Here is an 18,871-nt window from a genome sequence, read left to right on the forward strand (position 1 = left end):
AGAGCCCCCCATGCTACACCCCATAAAGTCCCCTTCCCCATCAGGCACTCACGGCCTGCCATAATATTTCCAGACCCAGAAGCAGCTCTCAGGTGAAAAAATTTGCCTTCCCCTGACCTAGACACTATAGAAACTCCCAAGTGGATGCTCACCTTTTCAGAGGAACATTTTGCAGCATGGTTTTTCGGGCAGTGACCTTTTAAATTTGGCATAGACAAATGTCTGCCTCCCTAAAGGTGATCACTAGGAAGCCGTCTCCCTCCCTTTCAGTTGGTTTGGTGGATCTATTACATATTCCTTTGTCTTATCATTGAAAAGGATGGCGCATCCTCACACAGCCCCTTCTTTTGACAAAGAGTAGTGCCAAAATGGCTTCTACTCACCTTCCTGACCACACAGAGCAGGCTCAGTCAATCAGGAAACCAGAGACACTACTTCATTACTAATCACAATCAATAAATGATCTGTGCATTCAAAAAAACTGATGTGGAAAGTATGTTATAGCATTATGAAATTATCCTCTAACAAAGACACTTTTAAATGAAATTTCCAGGTAACCCAATTTTGTGATGGGGTTATGTATTTTTCTTTCCACTAAATATATAAATATTTATGTAATCAGAGTCAGGATGAGCTCTACCCTGACATGGTATGGGGAGTGTGGAAAGGAATTTCAGGTATTTGCATTGGCACACCCAGTCCACCTAGCATAGCCCACGGCAACCTAGGATGGTTATTTTGACAGTTTTGGGACCCCCAATTTCTTTGATTATTGGGGCAGAAGGAATAGTGTTGTCACCCTGATTATGTGAATGAGGAACTATGAGACTGTGTTATAACAGTCTCTATCCATTAAGTAGCACTTGCTAGACAAGGGCCATGGGTGCCAAAACCCAGTGAATAGAGAGAGGTTGGGGACTGGTGTGTGTACCTGATGGTATGGGCCCCCTTTTGAGGGCCTGGAACACCAATTGCACATCCTCCTCTCTCCACTGTTGAAGAGCAGAGCTAATTTTGAATCCTTTAGAAATCCATCTAGAGGCTGCTGACCTCAATTCACATTAGTCCAATGGTGCACCAGCACCGAGGCTCCCCTACTACAAGCTGAAATCACTAAAAGAGCTAAGCTTACTGAACTGAGATCGCTGATTGCAGTGTTAACTAGTGGGGGAGCCTGAAGATCTATCGCTAAGCGGCTGGCAGAGCGGAGCAGTTTGCAGCATGTTGGAGCAGCCCATGGAACAGTGAGTAGAGTGGAGTGGTTTGCGGGGACGGCTGAAGTGGTTCACGGGTCGGCTGGAGGAGCAGCACAGCTGGTGGAGTAGAGCCAGTCATGATGAAGACTGCAGTAGAACTCCACGGAGAGGCAGAGCAGTTGGTCCCGGCCCACGTAAGGTGCCCCTTAACACCCTGTGTGCACCCGCCCCCATTTCCACCCAGGCTGTGGTGGTGGGGGGGTAAAACTCTGTAGATAAACTTTTGAATTCTGGGGTGATTGGACTTAAGACCCTAAGGGGGAAAGGACATTGCCAAACATACTTGGAGGTGGATTGGTTTTTTTGCTTATGGTTTGTGTTATAATCCGGTTTGTGGTGTTTCTCCAATATGATGCCTTATTGTTTCCCTCCTTTACTAAAAGGATTTTGCTACACTCAGACTCTGTGCTTGTGAATGGGGAAGTATTGCTTCCTAGAGGCGCCCGGGGGGATGGTATGTAATTGTCCCAGGTCACTGGGTGGGGGCTCGAGCTGGTTTTGCACTGTGTTATTGAAACAGAACCTCTGGATACTGAACCTGGCCCTTGTTGCTGCCAACTCAGAGGGGCAGAAAGGTTACATTTATAATAAAGAAACTAGCTTCAAATAATCAAGCTCACTAAATGTACCCAAACATGCAAAGCCTAGATACATACAAACTGCTCCTCTGACTGTTTCTTACAGCTTCTAAAACATAGAACATGATGAGTGCCACAAGAGTTCTCAAGCTAGTTAAAGGGATACTACCCTATTCCTCCTATTCACTCTAATTTGTAAACACAAAGATATATCAACATAAATGTTTCAACCCAGCCTCGTTAAGAAGCATAATTAGATGAATTAATTGGTTCTAGCATGAGGGTTTTTTAGAGTGTGGCTATGCTTAAAAACTTTGTTGTTTGGTATTTGAACTGCCTCCCTCAAGAATGTGTGTTCAATAATATTTTTCAGCTGTTGCTACTGTTCTTATGGATGATACAAAAGCCTTAACCCACAAAGCCTGGAGAGAGACCTACCTTAATCAAATGTACCACATTTTATTACTGCAGAATTAGAGGCGGTGGAGCCATTGCTGTATGAGAGAGTAAAAGGTTTAGTTAGCTATCTCAGTGGCACTGCTAAATAGATGATGGTATGAACTGAAGTGTACAGTACTGTCTGTTTTATAATTCCAGGGAGCTGGCAATTATTTCATAGGGATTGATTGATAAGGTTTACTCCAATTTCTCCTTTTGAAGGCGATGTTGTGCAGCAAAGGAAGTTAGCTTTCAGTTCAATTATTTTCACTTTAGCCAATACTAAACAGACCTCAGAAGTAGCATATTTTAAAAGTTGATGAGTCGAGTGTTGCCTTGCAGACACTTCTGCTTATTAGTTTGTAAGCTGAATATGTCCCTTATAAAAATGACATGATATTACAGTCAGGCTGATAATTGATAGGTCATCTTTTTTTGTCGTTTTTTTTTTTTACTATATTTTATGTGTATGTACAGACTGCTATAAGGTCCTTTTTTTTTAATAAAGGAAAGGGGCCTTACACAGGAAATTTCAAGTGTTGCACACATTCAAATCTGAGGGAAGACTGTATATTTTAAGAGTATACTATAAAATGCATGCATGTATGAAAGCTATCTATTTGCATGTATACAGTAGATGTACACATCTTCACGAAATAAGTGGGTTTTTCCCTTTCTAGTTTTTATGTCTTTTCATGTTTGTTCATAACCATTTAATTACAGTACATTTTTTACATTCAATATTTGTTTTTAATTTTCAACTCGGATTCTACGTGACCTATTTAGAAATAGAGCCACTTTATTTCAACAAATGTGCTATACCAGAATACTGCAGTGCTTTCTTGCTATATATAATTTTTTTCTTTTGTGCAACAGCAGCCTAAGAAAATTGTTGACTGAAAGCAAAGAAATAAGTCATTTTAAAAAAAAAGTGGACATTCTTTAGCCATAGGGATTCTCATATTTAAAAATGGTTTTCAGAATTTTGGTGAGCTGGCTTTCACTTGCTTCTCTTTTATTTCTGTGTATGTGTGTGTTGCGTTTCATTTAAGATAGTATCTCTGTGATTTTAAATATAGCTCCAATGCCTGTGGTGTAAGGAAATTAGAAATGTGACATAGTGATACATTGGTGTATTTTTGAAATCATACACACTGAGAAGTAACCATCCATCTAGTCACACTGTACGTTTTAGTTTTATTGAGCATACTTACTGTAAATGTTAAATGTCTCATGTTAGCATAATAAACTGTATTTTAAAGTGTCATGTTTGAGTTGACTTTGTGCTTGCTTTGTTAGTTCTTTGGTCAAGTGCCATAAGAAAATATGCACATGAGAATATTTTTCTCTATCTTGGAAGTCGAGGCTGTTACCTGAAGTGTAGATAATGGGATACACAGCGAGACATTAGTTATAAATCAAACCAATGCTCCTTATGAAATGCTCTGATTTATGAATGTAAGATTTACTTTTCCAAACTTGCTATAATTTGTCTCCAACATGGCAATGTTCTGAAAGAAAATGAAATGCATCCACACTGTGCACTTGAGGTAAAGACCTTGATGTAGTATTAATCAATACCACTGTCTTCTAGGAAGATGGGGACATAATTCACCTGACACACTTGAAGCAGCTGTCATTTGGCTAGCTGACAGAGAGACAAGACAATAGGGTAAGTAGAACCCATTGTTTTGTTAATACAGAATGTTCGTTTATTTTTCCTTGTTCTCTGACTAAATAAAACAAATTATTTCAGGATGGGTTTTAGCTGCTTATGAATATTGGCTTTAGATAATGTTGCCACTCTATCATTGATCTAGATGATAACAAGTATTATCCAAGATGAAAGAAGTGTTAGTATAAAATTTTATAAAAGCAGGAGTTTGTCTCCAGAGATGTGAAGTGCCAGTTGTTTTTCCTCTTATACATTTATAATAAGCAATTCTATTATCCAGTTTAGATTTATTCTTCTTCACTCATTGCCTCATTCTGTTGGAGGACATTGTTGGCAGTAAAGTAGACCCATCGCATCTATCATGACATGTCAAAAATCTGTCAGATCGATGGCTCTTTTTGCACTTTGCTGTTTCAGAAAAACACAGCTGAGCATTATAGGCAGAAGTTTGACAGTTTTGAGACAAAAATCAATCTTCTTCTATTTGTTGTTTCTGAACTAAGGCTTATGCTGTGATTACAGAAGCAATGGCTATAAAATGTTAAGGGATACAAAATGAGAACAGAAACATTTAGATAAAATTTTGACAGATGTTGTCTTACTGTAACATAAACAGTGGAAACAATGCTATAAGAGATGTTCAAAGTTAAGAAAAATGAATCACTAGCTTGCTGCTACTGTAAACATGTAAAAAATGCAATATACATCTCTGTACAGTTATTTAAGGGTAGACAAATTAAACTTTAGTCCAATCAATGGCAAACTACTGTATAGTACTGTGATACAGCATGGCCAGAGTGCAGCAGGAGATGGTTAAAAGGGAGCCTTATTCCCTGTAAGGGGAAGAAAGTTTGCTATAGATTAACTAGAGCACCAGAAGCCAATTAGAGCACCTGCAGTCAGTCACATGGTAAAAAACCCTGCTTCAATCAAACAGTGTGGGAGTTGGAGCAGAAAGGATTGGTGTTGGAGCAGAGAACAGTTTGAAGGAGTTGGAGCAGAGAACAGTTTGAAGGGAAGCAGAGGACAGTTTGGAGAAGTGCTGCTGTGGGCTAAGCAGTCCAAGACCCTAGGTAAAGGGACACCTGGCTTGTACAGAGGGAAGCCTGCACAAGCTGAAGGGCAGGAGAGGGAAGTAGCCCAGGGGCTGGAACCATCAGTTCAAGTGGTTTACCTCTATCCTCAGGGCCCCTGGACTGGGACCTGGAGTAGAGGGTGGGCCCAGGTCCCTCCCTCTCCACTCCCTTCCTCTAGGACACTAGTGGGGCAGTTAATATTCCAATTCAGGAGCAAGAAATGGTGCCCTGAACCCCCGCCCCCGGCAAAGAAGAGAAAGTGCAAGACCCGTCATAATAGTACTGGCAATTTGCCACAATACGTTTAGCAGGGGGCAATGTTAAAGGTTTAATGGATGAAAGTGGCTGTTAAAACGTCCTTTCTTAGACTCTTAAAGTATGAAAGGTGCTTTATGAATCTTAAACTGGGAAATTGTTATTTTGCTGGAGACTGGCTGAAACCTTGATTAAGCTGGTGATTGTAACAGCTTCCCTTCATTCTCACTATATAAAAGAAACAGGTAAGCAGCTGTTGGAGTCAAATATCTGAAACAACAGGAGCCATGAGCCAGAATGCAGGCCACACTTAAGGTCAGTCAGGAGCTGAGCTATGTAGGTGGAGGGTTTTCCTTGGAGGTAAAATGCAGAGGGCTTAGTATTGGTTGGTGGGGGAGGTGGGGATATGAGAGAGGGAGATGCAGCCAGAAACACCAGAGAAACAGACAGAGAAGATAATGGACAGCCAGAGAACTACTTGAAGTGTGACCTCAAGAGAAGGCTAAGAGAGAGCTTTTGGGTTAGAGTTCTGGCTGGAAAAAGGGGCTTGGAGTCTTGAGTGAGGAAACTCTTTGGAGTCCTACTGTGTTCAGGGAAATAGGACATTGTGTACATTCTTTGCATCACAGAAATACCACACTCCATTGGAAGAGACACCAATGGAAATGACCAGTGCTTAATTTGTAATGAAAGAGGTGCTGGGGCTCAAGCAATTTTCTTTTTATATTCATAACTGATGCAGCAAATCCAGAGGTGCCGGGGCTATGAACTGCCAAGCCTAGAGGTGCTGGGGCTCAGTCCTGGCAAACCCTGGGACAGATTAAGCACTGGAAACAACACACAATACCTTGAATATTGGCTAACCCCTCATGTCAAAAGGGGTAACATTATACTGAAAGTGGTGTTGTTTTCTGGGAATATAAGAGACAGATCACCTCCATATATGTATAGCTATAATGACTCTCAGCTCTCCTTAATTTTTTTATTCTTCTTAATTTTGTTAAAGTTCTTTCAGGACAGATTTGAATGCCATTATATATTTTAAATGAACTAAAACAAAGTTAAGGTAATCAGATGCCCAAGTATCAAAGTATGAGATCAAACACCAGATCAATGGATAGAAAGATTCAGGCAGAGACAGAATTCACAATGACTATAAGTGTCATACTACAGCGCCATCATTGTTATAAAAGTGACTGAATGTTTTCTATTTTTTTTAAAAATCAATGATAATGCAACATTTATGGAAGCACATTTAAAAATATCGTGAAAAGTTAGGCGATCCAGAAGTTAATATCAAAATTTTCAACCTGGGTACCTGGAAACCATATGTGAGCATATACATAAAAATGACCTGATAGTTTAAACTTGTTGTTGTTTGTTGTTTTGTTATGTGGTTTTTTGTGTGTTGGGGTTTTTTTTTTAAGGGTGAAGTGGGGAATTTAAAGGTGCTGACTACTGGCCTGTGCAAACAAAGGCAGTCATCCTCAGCAGCACTATCTTCATGCCAAATTTTAAGACCTTTATTTAGACCTGTTGGAATAATAATTTTACGTTGCGCTTTCAGCTCTAAAAACAAAGGGATTTTGTTCAAATATTTTTAAAAAATCACTTTTGGGAAGACCAAACATTCCAGAAAGTGAATATAGTTGAAAGTGAGGATTGTGTTGAATTGGAAGAAGAGGAGACACAATGGTTTTGCAGTCTTAGTTAAAGAGATGCTGCTTGTAACCCTCGGTAGTATAGTATCTGGTGTATTAATATTATTATAGTATTAGTTTTAAATCAGAAGTTTTTCATTTTAATCACTGCAATAAGCTAACATGCATTTTCAACACAAACTCTAATGTGTTTAATTAAATAATGTGACACGTAGTAGGTAGGACTCATGCCTTATTTTGCTAATGTTAACAATAAAAGGAAGTTAGCTAAATCTGTTTTCTCTGTTTCCAGACTGAAGATATTAGGATTGAGAAACCCATTCCAATGTAGACTCCATTAACACAGATTGCCTTCAGCCCATTAAGCATTGTCATTAAGATGTTTTAAACAAGTTTTTGTTTTTAAAAGCTACATTGGAAAACTGAAAAATAATTAAAAACCACTTTGGTTTCTAAAAGCATATTTTATGATCCTGAAAAAAATGACTCTTCATCTTTATTTTGTACACCAGGTCCTGCAGCAAACTCTAACTTCTCAGCTCAGAGCTTTGTTCTTGTGAGATTCAGACTCAGTTCTACAGCATTCTAATTTTACAAATGTGTGTAAATCTATTATTTGATTTTTAGGTTACTGTTGCTATTAATGGAAATACAAACCATATAATCTCTTAGTGTTTCCTTTCACTGCTGCAACCATAAAAATCTGGAGTAGGTTATGTATACATCATGATATGGATACACAACCACATTTATTTCAAGTTTGTAACATGTCACATAATAAAGTTAGAGTCCCTGGAATATTCTATACAACATTTTTATTTCATTTTATACATGTGATTCTCAGAACACAAAATCTCATACTTTATATTACAATGAATATTGAAGAATACGTTTAGATGATGTGAACAAGCATGATGTGGTTATGTAATCTGTAACGTTTTATCTTTGCCCCCCTCAACTTTCCATTTACAAATTCTCCATTTAATATACTTTCCAACAAAGAAACATCTTACTTCCCAGCTCCGTCATCTTTCAGTCTCTTGACCAATAAACACTCAGTCTGCATTGATGCCTGTGAGGAAAAGGTGGATTTTGCAACCTCTGGTAGAACAAAGAGGGAAGCCAATTATAGTGTCAAAATTCCATACAAAGAACATATTGCCAGTGCCTGCCTCTTTTCAATGTAGACAGAGATCTGCCTCGAGTGCTTCTGCTCATTTTAACTGGGACCGGGAAAGAGCCAGTCCATCAAGTAGCCAGACCCTTCATAAGTGAAAATCAGCATCTTAGAATTCATCGCAAGGCCAGTGCAACTCTTGCAGTTGTGGTAGTGTGTGTCCCAGTGTACTGAACTGTTCAGCAGGCAGGCAGGCAGCCACATTATGCTGTTTATCATTCTTCATTAGCTTGAATTTCAAAGTGGTCCCAAGGTGTATCTTTATTAAGAACTTTGTTTTGAGGTAACAAGGACGTAGAAGATGGTAACAAAGTCCATTTTGAAAATAAAATACCACTCTTCGCGCCAAATATAGATAGAGAATGTCGTTCTGCTACAGCAGCTATTTTGTTTTTCCAGATCAGCTCTGAATCAAATTATTACTCTGCCCCAACTGGGTTGGACTTGCTCTGGCTGACAGTCTGGAAATCAGATACCACTACACATAAGTTTCCTTAGAACAGTCAGGCACTCTGCCCTTCCAAAGGAAAACCTTGATAATCTCCACCAACAATGAAACCATATAGTCCTTCAAGGATCAGATTGGTTGGTAAAGGGCAAAAGTTGGTTATAGAAGACTACCAAATCCATCACTAAAGCAGTTTGGCCGCTGAAGAGCTACTGAGAATGGAGTAAGAAAACAGGTCCTTTACCCCTGCAATAATGTAATGACTTCAAGTTGAAGAAGTTTGTCTAAAGCATGAGGGTACTGTCACATATCCCACTTCTATATCAATGAGAAATATTAGATTCAGAGTGTAGCCAGCTGTGTAATTTCAGTCAAAAACACTTAGGATAATCTCTCGGTTCTTAAAGCATCCAAAAAAGTCCTGAATGGGACAGGAAACTTGTCCGTTCCATGGACATTAGAATCATGAACCAATATTAGCCTCTGTGTCTTCAAGTGTGTCACTGTAACCCACACACCTCCTGCATGCGGTGCTCTGTCCCCTCTAGCTGCACCAAGACCTCTTAGAGCAAGATTAATTAGTTTGCTCTACAGTCTTAGCTAAAGGCCATGTGGCTTTTAGCTCATGCAGTAGAGGCTCATGCAATTTAGCTCCAGAAGTCCCAGATTAGATCCTGCCCAATGATGACTGGGGTCTGTTGGTGTTACATCACTACATAGAGGAACCAGATCGCCTCAGCCAAGGCTTCTTTGTTGCTTTTGGGCAATCATTAAACTAGTACTCGCACCATTTGTATCCCATTCTGGCAGACTCATACCAGAGGGATGCACTGATTTGGATCTGTCATTGGCATGGGTGACCTTATACCTGAAATTCAATACAAAAAGCATGGCCCCATTCCAGCCTGTCCTTTTCATCCCATATTGCATCGTGGACCCAGCTGGAGTCAGATGCAGCAGTCAGGCAGTGTCAGTCAACTAAGATGCAAAGTTGGGGACCTCATCTTCAGTAAGATCACACATAGTCATAATTCTGACTGCAGATGTTACTCTGAGTAGCATATAGCGAAGAGTCTATTCTATTCTATATAAATTCTTATCCTAAGCTCATCACCATGGTATCTGAATTCTTTGTAGTAATGTATTAAGCAACGTGACTACACCTCTGTCACATCACATTTGGATTCAGTTTTAGCTTCTCCCTCTGCACACATGGGAGCTGATACCTGGTGCCACGAAGGGAACTGAGATTAAAAGACCTCAGTTTATGCCTTGTGTATATTCTCTTATGTCCTCTACTGAAAGCCATCACAAGGATCAAGGGGCCCAAGTCCCCTGTGACAGATTCTCTCACTTCAAACCATACCATCCTCAGCATAATATACAGCATACTTCTATCTTCTGCGTGGTGTACAGGCCACTGAAGCAATGCAGACACTGCAGCTGCATGTCTAAATAACCTCCAGTAGGGCTGAAATGGCCAACCAACCCATTAAAACACCAAAGCATCCCCATCTTGTCCTGATCACTAGGCCCACTGAAATTCTTCCTTTCTTCACATGATGATCAGTGCCATTGTAGTCTTGCCCTAAGTCAAGCCGTATGCAGAGCTCCCGTTTATTTTAACAGCAATAAATGGTCATTCTTCTGATGCACACTTCTGGTGTAAACACATATTGAAATGAGAGACTGCATTATTTTAGGGTTAAAACTAGCTGCATTTTGTGAATAGTTTTGTGAATAGTTTTTGGCATATTTTTCTGTCTCCCTTATCCTTTTTTTTATTTTTTCTATTTGCATTCCACATCAGACTAATGATTCATTTATGAAGTCCTGGAAAAAGTAAAGGTCCTCACATAAAGGACTGCAATCTACATCATAAGAGTGCTATCCAAATTGTTGCACTATAATTAGCAACTTTATTGAGAGTGGCAGCCATTAGAAAGAAAATGTGTTTACTGCACAGATAAGTAAATAGACAAACCTATTGAATGCCTGCTTTTCATTTTGAGAGGACAAGTACACTTAGTATGAAAGATGATTTTAGCTTTTATGTTATTAAATTCAGCGTATTACCCAGAAAGCAACCACTATTAATTTTCTTTAGAAATAGTTGCAGGTTGAGAGAATGTTTGTATTGTAGAGAACAATACAATGCAGTTGCAAACATTTTGACCTCCTAATCGTTATTCTGAGTTGTCTAATATGTTTTTGTGACAATGTTGAAAAAAAAATGCTGGGCTCAAAGCAGACAGCAATAATACATTGTGATGTGAGGCAGAATCAGAACTTTTGCCATTAGAGGATATTCACAAATGCAAAAATGAAATACGGTATTAGTAATTTTTTTGTTATTGGTAGAAGGCTTGTCTGATGTATGATGAAGAAAAAGAACTGAAGAAACTCATAGTAATAGACACATTAGGAGGTAGTTTAAATAGTAAATAATAATTTCTTCTGGCTTGCACTCTAAATGGTCACCAAGCTGCCTGAAAGATCCAGACTCTGTATATTCATTTTGTAATCTGAATATATTTAGGTACATTAACTTTACAATGCTAGAGAAAAATGGCTTGTTTTTTTTTCCTTACTCTTCTAGTATTGCATCACTGTAGTTATAAAAATTACTTCTAAGAGGTAGCTCTCAAAGATTATACTGAGATCTTACTCTGTCTAAACTCACACTGAGTTCAATATCTGTATGGTGTACTAAGATTCTAAAGCTTAAAACTTTCATCAGCCCTAAAGGAAGTGAATGTTGGGGCGTGGTGGGGCGGGAGGGGGGTTGGAGAGGAAGGTGAAGTTTGGGGGATTTCAGGATTTATTTTCTAAAGCAGAAAATCTCCTGCGAAACAAGTAAAAACTTAAGGCTCAAGGACTATGCCCCTTCTGAGCATTCTTTTAATTAGCATGCTAACTGTTAAAACAGTTTTCAGAGTAGGAGCCGGGTTAGTCTATATCCTCAAAAAGAACAGGAGCACTTGTGGCACCTTAGAAACTAACAAATTGATTTGAGCATAAGCTTTCATGGGCTACAGCTCACTTCATCGGATGCATAGAATGGAACATATAGTGAGGAGATATAGATATAGATATATATATATATATATATATATATATATATATATCTCCCCTCTAAGAAGCTAGCTAATTAAGATGAGCAGGAGGAAAAAAAACTTTTGTAGCGGTAATCAAAGTAGCCCATTTCAGACAGTTTGGGACAAGAAGGTGTGAGGATACTGCCAGGGAGAATGTCTTTGATTTATAGGCAGTCACAGACCTTGCTAATGCTCTTCACTCAGCCTAAATGGAAAAAGCAATTAAGTTCCTTTTATGAAGTAAGACCGCTAAACAATACAAGTCAGCTCCCAAGGCACTGGATCGCATGGGAAGGCCTGAGCAAGAACTCAATGAGAAGCTTCCCTCGGGACTGAGTGTACAGTCTTTGTAAATAAACAGAATTGCATCAAAAAAATATCTGATTCTATAATAATTTCTCCTTTTTAATGAAAACATGACAAGGTTCAAATAGTGATTAATTGCTTGGGCCAAGGGGCAACACTAACATGTCTAAGAATTAAGACTTCAAGGAAAGATTGCTACTTGAAAATTTGTATATGCTAGGTGTAACCCACACATCTTCTGGATGTGCTGTTGTCCCATCTAGTGGTGCCAAGAGCACTTAGAGAGCAATTAATGAGTCTGCTGTACAGCCTTAGTTAACAGCCAGTTGACTTTGAACTCATGCGGTAGAGGCTCATGCACTAAGCTCCAGAGGTCCCAGGTTTGATCAGGGTCTGTCAGTGTTATATAGGCACTTAACTAATACGTTCAGTCTCTCACGTACTGTCATCAGTATTTAGCAGTTTGTGAAAGTATTATAACAGTATTGAGAGGCATGATTGTCTTTTTTTCTTTCTCACACTGTCAATATCCTAAAAAACGAATGTGTAAACTTGTCTTTTTTTTTTTTGTTAAGCAGCAACAAAAATCCAGAATGATTATGACCATTTAGATTACTTAGACATATACTTATTTTCCTGTGAGTAGATGCCTTTACTAATGTGGTAAACACAATCTCTGCTGTATAAATCTATTTCCCTTGCTGTAGTTTGGTTTATTAACAAAGAAAACAATAAGATCACACTGAATCTTCTCTCTAGGCTTGTCTGCTCCTTCAAGAATATTCAGCCCACACCTAAGGTCCTTTTACCCCCAAGAACCACTCCACTTCCATGATATCCAAGTGAGGTAATGACATACCTGGTGAGTGACTCAGCAGATCCCACATAACACTTTACCAGCAGGTTCAACACCTACTATAACTGGGTTGAATGTTGTAGCCAACAGTGCCAGCTTGTTACATTTTTCTTTTACTCACTTGCAATCCATTTTTGCAGTTGTAGTGTGCTAATCTTTAATTTTTTTTTCAGGTTTATGGTATAATCTCAGTGCCATGTTTTCCTAACCTAGATGATAGTGCTGTGTACATTCTGTTTTTTTTAAGGTGAATCAATATAAGCAGGAGTGATGGCTTGTTTATCATCCCTATATCTAATTGAGTTGTTTGCCTATGGCATGTTCTCAGTGTAAATTTGACTGGGACCATAAAATGCAGAAACAATTTGCTTCTATAAGATAAATTCTGTTGTAGTGATTTTTTTTGGATTTCCACAACTGAAAGTACTTAGTACTATTGATGAAATTAAATGAACAGTTTAACATAGAGAGCTTCAGAAGTGAGATTATTAATAAAATCTTAATATACTGCTTCATAAATTTTAAAGATAATATTTTTAGGGTGTTTGGCTGCTGTATTTTGTTTTACTTTTAACATTTTTTATTTCTAGCTAATCTAGGGCTTAATCCTGCAAGGGAGAAGTGGGTAGAGAAGAAAATGTGGCCAGAACAGCTGTCATAAACAGATAGAAGGAGTTAATAGAACAGAAGTACTTTATATCTCTTTTGACTGTAAGGGGTTAACAAGTTCAGTAAGCCTGGCTGTCATCTGACCAGAGGACCAATCAGGAGACAGGATACTTTCAAATCTTGAGGGAGGGAAGTTTTTTGTGTTGCTGTTTAGTTTTTTGGTTGTTGTTCACTATGGGGCTCAGAGGGGACCAGGCGTGCAACCAGGTTTCTTCTCCAATCTCCCTGATACAGCTCTTATAAGCTTCAAATAGTGAGTACTAGATAGATAAAGCAAGTTAGGCTATGTTGTTCTTCTTTATTTGCAAAGGCCATTTGGCTGGAAGAGTTAATGTGCATTTGCTTGGGAAAGAGTTTCAAATGTGTATTTGCTAAAAAGCGATTTAATTGTACTGGGAATACCTAGGCTGGGAGGGTATTCCCAGTGGTCTATTAGGCTGAAAGACCCTGTCTTATTCCATTTTTAAAATTACAAAGATTAATTTTTGTCTCTCTTTAATGTAAAAGTTTCTTGTTAAAACGGATGTTTTTTATTCTGGTGTGAGACCCCAGAGACTGGGTCTGGATTCACCAGGGAACTTGGTGGGGAGAAAGAAGGGGGGTGGGTGAGGGTGAAGAGGGGTGGGAGAGGGGGAAGGGGAACGGGGGAGGGGAAAACAGGGAACGGGAAGGATCCGAAAGGGAGAGAGAGGCTAATTTCTCTCTGTGTTAGAATTATTGGTCTCTCTCAGGGAGAGTCTGGGAGGGGGAGAGAGAAGGAAGGGAGGAAGGTGAAATTGTCCTTCTGTTTTGTTTGAGGTCAAGGAGTTTGAATCACAGTGACCTTCCAGGGATTAAACACAGGGAGGAAGCTCCTGGTGGGAGAGGCAACAGTGAAGGAAAGGGTTTACTTTCCTTGGGTTAAGATCCAGAGGGTCTGGGTCTTGGGGGTCCCCAGGCAAGGTTTTGGGGGGACCAGAGTGTACCAGGCACTGGAATTCCTGGTTGGTGGCAGCGCTACAGGTTCTAAGCTGGTATTTAGCTTAGAGGAATTCATGCTGGTACCTCATCTTTTGAACGCCAAGGTTCAGAGTGGGGATTTGTACCATGATAACAGCCAAATGGCTGCTCATAATCTTGTGAGTTGATTGGCAATACCTGGCACCAAAATAGTTCCATAAACACTGACTCTGCACACCACTTTGGCATGGTCTGAACACAGGCTCTGTGCCATAGCTCCAAAATGTTTTCTTTCTTCCCCATCCCCTGAAAGCATGGCTTTTTACCCTTTACACTTGTGTCCAAATGTATGAGTGGTGTCCCTGGTTTGCTTTGTTTTGCCATGTTTTGCTCTATGCAGTATTGCCAGTACAGCTGCTGATTATGTGCATGAATCACTGAAGCCTAAGGGCTTGCAGGATTAAGCCCATATTTTGCAAATGTTTCAGCAATTATGCTTTGAGAATCTGTATGACATTTTGAATATGTTTATATATTTATTATATTATTTTGAGGTAGAATTATGCTAACTGAAAAATGGAAACACTTGTCATTTGGGTATTATAAGATGCAATTAGATCCTTAAATGAAAGACTGAAGTTGACTGTACTGTCCGCACTCAAATTCAAATTAACATTACAACTTGTTTGACAAGAAACTTGACATGTATCTTCTACATTCTGTGGGTATCAGCCAAAAATTAAAAGAAGTCTTCTCTTGTAGAGTTACTAGTGTTTATACTACAAGTTTTATATCTGTGTACACACACACATACACACACAATTTTGTTTTCTGTGGCTTTTAAAACTTAATCAGAATTTATTTTTAATTTTTTTGTAGAAATGATTTAATCAGTTTCAATTTCATTGATCCATACTGAGCACATGCGAAGTAACTCTTATTAAAAGTTATCTAAAGATAGACTTCTTTAAAAGATTATCCCATATTTGATATATCTGAAAGGTATTCTGATTCTTTAAAGGTCCAGAGCTAAAGCCAGGGGTAAAAGTGACATTCATCACTTACAATACAGGATCTCAGGCTGAAGGGACAGAGGTGGGGTATCAGTGTCTCCCAGCCAGTCCATCTGTACTGCCTGCCTAGCTATTGTGTTGCCTGTTCAAAATGGTATTTTAGGCCTGGTCAATACTACGCTTTAAACCGAATTTAGCAGCATTAAACTGATTTAACCCTGCACCCGTCCACACAACAAAGCCCTTTATATCTGTATAAAGGGCTCTTTAAACAGATTTCTGTACTCCTCCCCGACGAGAGGAGTAGCGCTGAAATCGGTATTGCCATGTTGGATTAGGGTTAGTGTGGCTGCAAATCGATGGTATTGGCCTCTGGGCTGTATCCCACAGTGCACCATTGTGACTGCTCTGGAAAGCAATCTGAACTCGGATGCAGTGGCCAGGTAGACAGGAAAAGTCCCTTCTGGGGCGAAACTTTTGAATTAATTTCCTGTTTGCCCAACGTGGAGCTCTGCATCAGGCACAGCGTGGCGATTGCAGTCCAAATCCAAAAAGGAGGCTCCAGCATGACCATACAGGAAATACTGGATTCTGATCGCTGTATGGGGAGACAATCTGTTTCTATCAGAGCTCCGTTACAGAAAGACGAAATGACAAAAGCATTTGAAAAAATCTCCAGGCTATGATACAGAGGCCACAGCACAAGTGCTGTGTGACAAGCGTAACGGAAAGCCAAGAATCAAATGGACACTTCATGGAGAGAGGGAGGGACCTGAGGACTCCAGGAGCTATCCCACAGTTCCTCACTCTTCCGAAAAGCATTTGCATTCTTGGCTGAGCTCCAATGGCTGAAGGCGTTCAAAAACATTGTCGCAGTAGTTCAGGGAATTATGTCGCCAATTTATTCTCCTCAAAGAGAAAAGGGGAAAAAAAAATTCTCGCCACTTTTCAAACTGTCACTGTATGACTACTGGATGCAGCTGGTTAGATGGGGTGCTGCAGCACTAAACAGCAGCATCCTTCTCCTCCCTTCCCTGATGGCAGACGGTTCTACAGTAAAAAAAAATGACTGATAGCCATCCTCGTCATCATCCTGTGAGTGCTCCTTGGCAGGCCTCGATGAGGTCGCAGGGGCGCCTGGTAAAAATGAGAATACTCCCTGTCATTCCTGGCAGACGGGTTACAAAATGCTGTGGTAACCATCCTCATCATAGCCGCTGGAGCCTGAGCTCCATAGCCCCCTCCTCCCCTTTCATGTCCTAAAGAAAAGATTGTGTGCTCCCTGGACTATCATGCAGCGAGAGGCGGTGTTCCTCTCCCCCCGTACTCTTTAATGTCCAGCCCTGACTATCATAGCAGCTGGAGGCTGCCTCCCCTCACTTTTATCTCGCTAAAAAGTTCAGGGTTTCTTATTCCTGTGCATTCTTTATTGCTTCGTCACCCACAATGGAGGACACTCCATGGTAGCCCAGGAGGGTGTGGAGGAGGCGAAGCAAGGGGTGGGTTGTGCAGGCACCCCCTAGAATGGAGCAGCTCATCATTTGCGGATCTCTGGGGCTTCTGACCCGGAGCGACTGTGCTCTCTGGCTCTCTAGTAGACTTGCCCCATATTCTAGGCAGGAATGACTCTATATTTTTAGACCAAAAACATAAAAGAAGGGGAATGACCCGGGAGTCATTCCCATTTTGTCAATGCGCCCCTGGCTGACCTCAGCAAGGCAAGCCAGGAGCACCCATGACAGCAGCAGACGTACAAAATGCTTGATAACCGTCATGACCAATTCCCAATTGCAAATGTAACAAAATGATTGAAAACCATCATCTTCATCGCCAAATTACAATTGCAGACAGTGCAAATAGGATGATTAGCCATCTCTGCTACCTTGCAAGGCAAATGAATGCTGCGTGTAGCACTGCAGTACCGCCTCTGTCAGCAGCATTCCGTACACATACGGGACAGTGTCAAAAGGCCAAACAGGCCTCCATTTTTGCATTTGCTATGGCGTCTGCCAGAGCAATCCAGGGAAAAAGGGCGCAAAATGATTGTCTGCCGTTGCTTTCACGGAGGAAGGAATGAGTGACAACATTTACCCAGAATCGCCCACGACACTGTTTTTGCACCATCATGCATTGGGATCTCAACCCAGAATTCCAATGGGCGGAGGAGACTGCGGGAACTATGGGATAACTACGGGATAGCTACCCAAAGTGCAACGCTCCAGAAATCGACGCTAGTCTCGGTACACGGATGCACACCACCGAATTAATGTGCTTAATGTGGCTGCGTGCACTCGACTTTATACAATCTGTTTTACAAAACCAGTTTATGTAAAGTCAGAATAATCCTGTAGTGTAGACATACCCTTAGAATGAAAGATCTATTTATAAATTTATGTTTACCATTTTCGTTCTTTGAATTAAAAGTAAATCCATTTGTGGAATTGGATCCTTAGCTGACTCAGCACAACACCAGCTTCAGATACATAAATACGATTATATACACTTTCAGAAATCCACAAAAAGGTTTTAATGCCTGTGACTAGTTGCATAGTCACTTGCAAAATATGAGCTTGATTTTACAAGCTCCTAAGCAGCACAGAGCATGGTAAATAGGGGAAATATGTATTTACTTCTGTGTGGGCACATATGCTCTGGCAACAGTGTATGAGAAACATGGCACACAAACACTTGCTTAATAAGGACCTGCTCCTGGAAATTGTTGAGTATCCTCGGCTCTCATTGAAGCCAGTTAGAGTAGGAAGTTCAGCACTATGCAGAATTAAGCCCTAAAGTTATACATCATAAATTATGGTAAATATATCAATTAAGGAGCAAACTCTCTGGTGCTTTCTTGAGTAATACTCCTATTGGATTCAGTGGGAGTTAAGGAGGGTTAACACCTTTCAGATTCGTCGTCATTGTTTTTCCGCTTAACTTTTACACACAAGATGGTGAATGGCTGGCTGGCTGTTAGACCCCTAGATCACACTCTGGAGGAGGTTTGGCATCCAAATCCACATCCCGAATTTCCAGTTTGGGCCTATTTATAATTTTCGACATTAACAACTATAGTTTAGGAATGTTATTTTCCTGATGTTCTCTTCTCTTCTTTCATAACACTCCCTTGGCATGTATTTCTGCATATTTCTTAGTTACTAAGGACCAGCTTGTGATAGTCATACTTATGTTGAATAGTGCCTTTCAGTACAAGTTAATTACCATGACCTTAGTGGGACTCAGAGCATCATGATATGACTCTGTGTAAAATCAGTTCTTTATTGTTAGTCATATTAAAAAAAAAACAAAACAGCTATACCAATGAGTTTTAATATTTAATGAAGATTAACTTCTTGTTTCCAAAATGGGGTTTGTACCAGTATGACTCATGGCAGTAATTTCCTGTAGTAAGTCACATGGTTGTACACC

General features: G+C 40.0%; 1 protein-coding gene across 1 annotated transcript in view; it reads left to right on the plus strand.

Annotated features, from left to right (window-relative positions):
* PCDH15 (protocadherin related 15) overlaps positions 1-18,871 on the plus strand; it is a 1,383,724-nt gene that overhangs the window by 306,616 nt on the left and 1,058,237 nt on the right. The window contains exon 3 of the mRNA XM_075072657.1: positions 3,867-3,944. The gene's annotated coding sequence lies outside the window, so the exon portion shown is untranslated. The remainder of the gene's footprint in view (positions 1-3,866; positions 3,945-18,871) is intronic.

This window comes from Chelonoidis abingdonii, chromosome 15 (genome assembly GCF_003597395.2).
Source record: "Chelonoidis abingdonii isolate Lonesome George chromosome 15, CheloAbing_2.0, whole genome shotgun sequence".
Taxonomy (NCBI): Eukaryota; Metazoa; Chordata; order Testudines; family Testudinidae; genus Chelonoidis; species Chelonoidis abingdonii.